General features: G+C 39.0%; 1 long non-coding RNA gene across 1 annotated transcript in view; it reads right to left on the minus strand.

The window, feature by feature from the left end:
* LOC125617752 overlaps positions 1–3,806 on the minus strand; it is a 46,693-nt gene extending 42,887 nt beyond the window's left edge. The window contains exon 1 of the long non-coding RNA XR_007348851.1: positions 3,676–3,806. This is a non-coding gene — a long non-coding RNA (uncharacterized LOC125617752). The remainder of the gene's footprint in view (positions 1–3,675) is intronic.
* Between the last annotated feature and the right edge of the window lie 2,194 nt (positions 3,807–6,000).

A 6,000-nucleotide genomic window follows, 5' to 3' on the forward strand; every position in this document is an offset into this window, starting at 1 on the left:
ACGTTATTACATATATATTTTATATATCTACATTTACATAAAGTGGATTTATGGAGTTACAAATTACTTATCAAAAAATAACCAATTTGGGGGCTGGGGGTTGTGACTCACTGGTAGAGGACTTGCCTTGAATGTGTGAGGTACTGGGTTCGATTCTCAGCACCATATATAAATAAAAAATAAAGGTTTTAAAAAAAATAACCAATTTTAAGTACATTATCTGATGAGTTTGGAACAATGTAGGCAATTGTATAATTGTTACAATTAAGTCTCCTTCATTTTATTGATGAAATATTTATTTGCATACTAGTTAATGGACATTTGAATTACTTCAGCTTTTTGCTATTATTAATAAAGTTGTTATGAACATCTGTTCATATCCATGTCTTTGGGCATGCTTTCTTACCTGAGAGTAGAACTTCTCAGGCAAATGCTGTATATGTGTGATATTATAAGAAATTGTCCAGTTTTCCAAAGTAACTATGCCATTTTGCATTCCCCTGAACATCATAGGAAAATTCCAATTTCTCTGACATCTGACCAACACTAGGTGTTGTCACGGATTTTCATTTTCACCATTGTAATAGGGGTGTGTGGTTCTGTGTTTTTGTAGTTTTAATATGCATTTCCCTGTTGGCTAAGTATTATGTTAAACATGTTTTCATGGGCTTGTTTACCAACATATATCATTTTTATCATGTGCATTTTTATCAAATTTTATCAAATTTGTTGACTATTTTTTCCTATTAGGTTGTTCTTTTATTAATATTGAGTTGTAAATATGCTTTATATATTTTTGTATACATACCTTGTGTACTGAGATCATGATAAACTCACTTATTAATTCTCATACTGTAGTTTGTGGTAGTTTTCTCGGGATTTTCTACATAGAACATATTTTCTATTAAGAAAGAGTTTTCTTTACTTCTTCCATTCCAATTGGTATTCCTTTTATTTTCTTTTCCATGTCTTATTTCGGAGGTTAAGGGTAGTAAAATGTTAAATAGAAATCGTGTGAATGGACATCTTACTTTGTGCTTAATTGTAGGCTTTTACCATTAACTAAGATGTTAGTTGCAGGTATGCTGAGAGCCATTGCCAAGTAGGAATGACGCATGGCAATTTCTTTGTCAGCCTACCCAATGTTGCTTAGAGGGAGGACTCTCCATTGTGGAAATGGGCTTGCCTTGGACCCAGGTCATTTGCAGTGACATTGCATGAATGTTTGAGAAAGGTGACCCTGCTCAAGGACCAGGGCAGATCCGGGTTTAGGGCAGTTCCAGGTTCAAGGTGGACCCTGCTGGGAATAGGGAGTATCCTGCTGCCTCAGGCGCCCACCCTCTCCTTGAGTTACCGTTGAGTTCTCGTGGGATTCAGAGAGTATTTGGGATGCAGAGCCTGGTGGAGGTGTGGATTTTCCCCAGAATGTGCGTGTAGAGTGCCGGTGAGAGTTTCAGGAATAAAGAATTGCTGTTTGAATCTACAAGGCTGTGAGTGGCTCGTGATTTTGTGCCCAGCCAGACTGCGGCACAGGTATATTTTCAGAAGCTTCATATCAGCCTCAGGAACTTCTTTTCTAGTCCTAATTTGATATAAATTCTATCATAAATAGGTATTTAACTTTTAAAATATTTTTTAGCATCTATAGGAATGGTAACATTCTTTTCTTTTTTGGGCTGCTAATATGTTAAATTATGTTGATTGATGTTTAAATTGCAAACCAACCTTGAATTCCTAGAAAAAGTCACTTGGTCATGGTGCATTATTTTTCATATGTATTGGTAGACAATAAAATTTGCAAATCCCAAGGTAATAATTGATTCTGGCAAGGATTATCATTGCTTGATTAAAACCATTCAATGGTAGTACATTTATAGCAGGGAATGCTACTCAGCCACGAAATGCAACAAACTGTTCATGAACACAGCTTGAATAAATCACGAGAGAATCATGCTGAGTGAAAAAAGTGAATTACAAGTGTTATATACTATATGATTCAATTTATATTACACTATTGAAGTTACAAAGTTGTAGGAATGAAGAACACATTTTGGTCACCACGGATTAAAGGTGGTGGGTAGTGATGGTGATCTCAAAGGAGAAGTACAAAGAAGTCCTGTTATGATGGAACAGTTCTGGTTCTTGATTATAGGGGAGGTCACATAAAGCTATGCATTTGATACAATTGCATAGAACTACACACACGTGCACACATACACACACATATGTACACACATTCACACCAATGAGTTCTTACAAAAGAGATGAGAGCTGAATAAGGTCTGAAATGGTACCAATGTCAAGTTTGTAGTTTGGGTATCATACTATAGTCATACAAGATGCTAACTCTGGGAGAAGTAGGTAAAGAGTACAGTAGAACTCCCTGCACATTTTTTCCTGCAAAATTTTGTGTATCTATAACTTAAAAGCAAGAAGTTTTGAAAAGGATGTGAAATCTGATGGAAAAACCCTCAAAATTAAAGTATTACCAATATATCACTTATTAATCACAAAGGAGGAAAAGCATCTTCACAATTGAAACGTGCAGTGGATGCCACCTTCATCAGGTTTTTAAGGCTTAGCAGCACTCACTGTGAAGCAAGCAGATGTTATTAGTCCCCTGATATAATGCAGTGGAGATATAGAGCATCATCTATGCAGCACCTTCATAAAAATGTTTAACCTGAGTCTAGTCTTGGGATAATAATCAGAGAAATCTAGATTATAAAACATCTTGCATGACAACTTTTCTGAGAACGTCAAATACATCATTATCATATAACATTAAAATATTCGAAGACCAAGCACCTATGATGAAAGGCAATGAGATGGTTGATTAGATCCTGAATCTAGAAAAGAAAATCCCAACTGTAAAGAACACTTCAGGATCAGAGAGGAAACTACCACTAGCGCTAAATCTTAGATATCAGAATGTCAATGTTAAATTCCTCGTGGATGATGATGGTGTTGAGATTAAGTAGGAGACTTTTTTGTTGTTGTTCTCAAGAGATATGTGTTAGAATATCTAGAGATAAAGTGTTGGAATATTTAGGGATAAAGATGTCTGTGACTTACTTTAAAATGTTTCAGAGACATAATGCATATGCAGAAGTATGTCTGTATGTCTCTGATGTGTGGAGATGGAGTAGGATGTTTTAAAAAATGGATGTAATAATTTCTATTGAGAACTGTTCTGAGTTAAATAAGATAATTAATGTTTGAGAACCACTATTTAAAATTCAAAACATTATGCAAACGGTAGTTATCATCATGTGAAGTTGTCTTCATCAAGAACCTATACTTTGAAGAATTGCTACAGAAAGCAGGACTAGCCGAGCTGAAGCATCAGCAAAAACCGGGGAGCTCAAGGGAAATGCAGTGTATCAGGCCTCACCCCTGATGCAGGGATAAAGGATCCTCATTTTAATAAGATCCTTGGGTGGTTTGAAGGCACATTAAAACTGGGGAAGCACTGCTTTAAAGTAGGAGATTATTCTATGCTTAGTAGTGTAGTACCTTGCCTACAGTGACACTCGATAAGCAATGTAGGGGTATTTGAATGAGTTTTAGAAAAGGTGGGGGAAAAGCATGAGTAAAATCCCAGCGGTGCAGACAAACAGGTTTCTGTATTGGGGAAGCAGCAAGCAAGCCACTCAGCCAGTCTGCAGTACCCACCTGGGTGTGCGAGGCTGAAGAAGGGTCAAGGTGACGCTTAACTTCTAGATGACAGCATTCTAACTTATTCGGATTAGATCAAAGCCGCAATTTCAGGAACATGGGCCTCCAGGCCGTGTGCAGTGGGAGTGGACAAACAGGACATGCTTTTCTGGCCCAGTACATGCCTTTTTTTTTTTTTTAAAGGGGAACTGAACTTAATGATGAGAACAATTGAAGGAAGAAAGGAGGTTTCCCCTTAGTGGAAACTGAACACCAACAAAAAGTGTCTTGAAGATCTTTGCTGTATTGAGGCCACCCCAGGGTCCGCTGTGCCTGTTGGCAAGATCCCATGCTTCCTGATGGGGATACTCACACCTGGCTCATGGCATGCTCTCCTGCTGAGTCTGTGGGTGGAGAGGCTGGACCCCTCCCTCTCCAAGATGGGCTGTGGCGAAAGTTCAGCCTGCTGGACTCAGATCAATTCTTCAAGCTTAATGCTCACTCTCATTTATGGGGCCCTGTCACTCCTAGTAGCCATTTCTTCTTCTAAGACCCCAGTCCTTTCCCAAGTTGAATTTTTCCCCATTCTTTCCCTTCCCTACCCTTTTAAAGTCAGTCCTTCAGAACTGGTTTGTGTTGCTTGCATTCAAAGAGCCCTCACAGAAGGGATGGGGGTGGGGGTGTAGGGGGTCCTGAGCAAGTTCTGCTGGATTTTCATTTTAGACTAGTAGTAAAAACTGCATCTCTCATTGGGACTACTCTTAACTGGCTACAAACAGGTCTCTCTGGTTACTTCAATCATTTCTTCTTTGCACAACAATCACAGTGAATGTTTAAAAGCATAAATGAGATTGTGTTATTTTTGCTTAAAATTCTCTAAGCTGCCAATTTTGCCTAGAATCAAATCCAAAGGGCTTATCTTGGCTCTGGCTCCCACTCTCTCTACTTTTCCAATCTCTCTCCTTAATAGGCTCAAGCCCTCCTTGCTTCCTTTCACCTTCTAGGACATTCTAAATTCATTTTTCTGTTAATGTTTTTATACCCCCACCCCAAAAAAAACAAACACCTCAATTTCCCTAGAATACTTTGAGCTCCTTCTTATTTTTTTTTTTAAATAGGGTAGACTATAGAGTTTGCTCTTCAGAGTAGCCTCCAATGACCCATCCAATCTAAGGTATTCTTTCTATCAGTTACAATTTACACCAATTTATTTTCTTTATGGAATTTATCACTTTTTAAAACATAGATGTCACATTATGGCCCACAGACCTATCTGACCTGTTGCCCGTTCTTATAAATAAAGCTTTATTGGAACGTAGCTGTGTTACTCAGCTTTTTGTCATTGTGACCAAAATACCTGACACAAACGACTTAAGCAGGAAAGATTTTTTTTTGCCTCATGGTTTTAAAGGTTCTAGTCCATGGCTGACCAGCTCCTCTGAGCCTGAGGTTGAGGCAGAATGTCATGGTGGAAAGATATGGGGGAGGAAAGCTACTCAGCTCATGGCAGCCAAGAAGTAGGGATGGGGAAAAAGACATAGTCCTCAATGGCATGCCTTCCAGTGACCTACTTCCTCCAACCATGCCCCACCTGCCTGCAGGTATCACCTTCTCCCAGTCCTCCATTCAAATTACTAATCCATCAAATGGATTAACCCATTGGTGAGGTTACAGCCACCATGATTCAATCACTTCCCAAAAGCTATACCTCTGGGCATTGCTGCACTTGGAATCAAGTCTTCAACACATAAGTTTTGGGGTGGATATTCCAAATCTATACCATAATAGCCATGCCAGTTGTATTGTCTGTAGCTGATTTGGCACCACAATGGCAGAGCTGAATTATTATAGGGCCCCATGATGCCAAAAATATTTACTTTCTGCCTCTTTAAGGAAAATTTTTGCCAACTTCTGATCTAAAAATGCTATTTTGAAAGCTTGTTGATGTGTCTTATGTCTCTTCCTCCCCATGAGAATATAAACTCCACGAGGCACAGACTTTTTCTGTCTTGTTCCCCATAGACCTTAATGCTTAGAATTATGCCTGCCACAGAATAGCTAGACTGATAGACACTTACAGGAAGGAAGGAAGGAGGAAGGAAGGAAGGAAGGAAGGAAGGAAGGAAGGAAGGAAGGGAGGGAGGGAAAGAGGAAGGAAGGAGAGGAGGAGGGAGGGAAGGAAGGGGGAAGGGAGGAAAGGAGAATCAGAAGGGACCAGCATAGAATGTGTAGCTAATTGACCCAAGGTCTCAACTCAAAACAAAAGCATATTGGAAATGAAAGAAAATACAGGATTTTTGAGGAGCTATCAAAGAAGCCCTGGGGAAGAGAGTGGAATTAAGT

Source organism: Marmota marmota, unplaced genomic scaffold (genome assembly GCF_001458135.2).
Source record: "Marmota marmota marmota unplaced genomic scaffold, marMar, whole genome shotgun sequence".
NCBI lineage: Eukaryota > Metazoa > Chordata > Mammalia > Rodentia > Sciuridae > Marmota > Marmota marmota.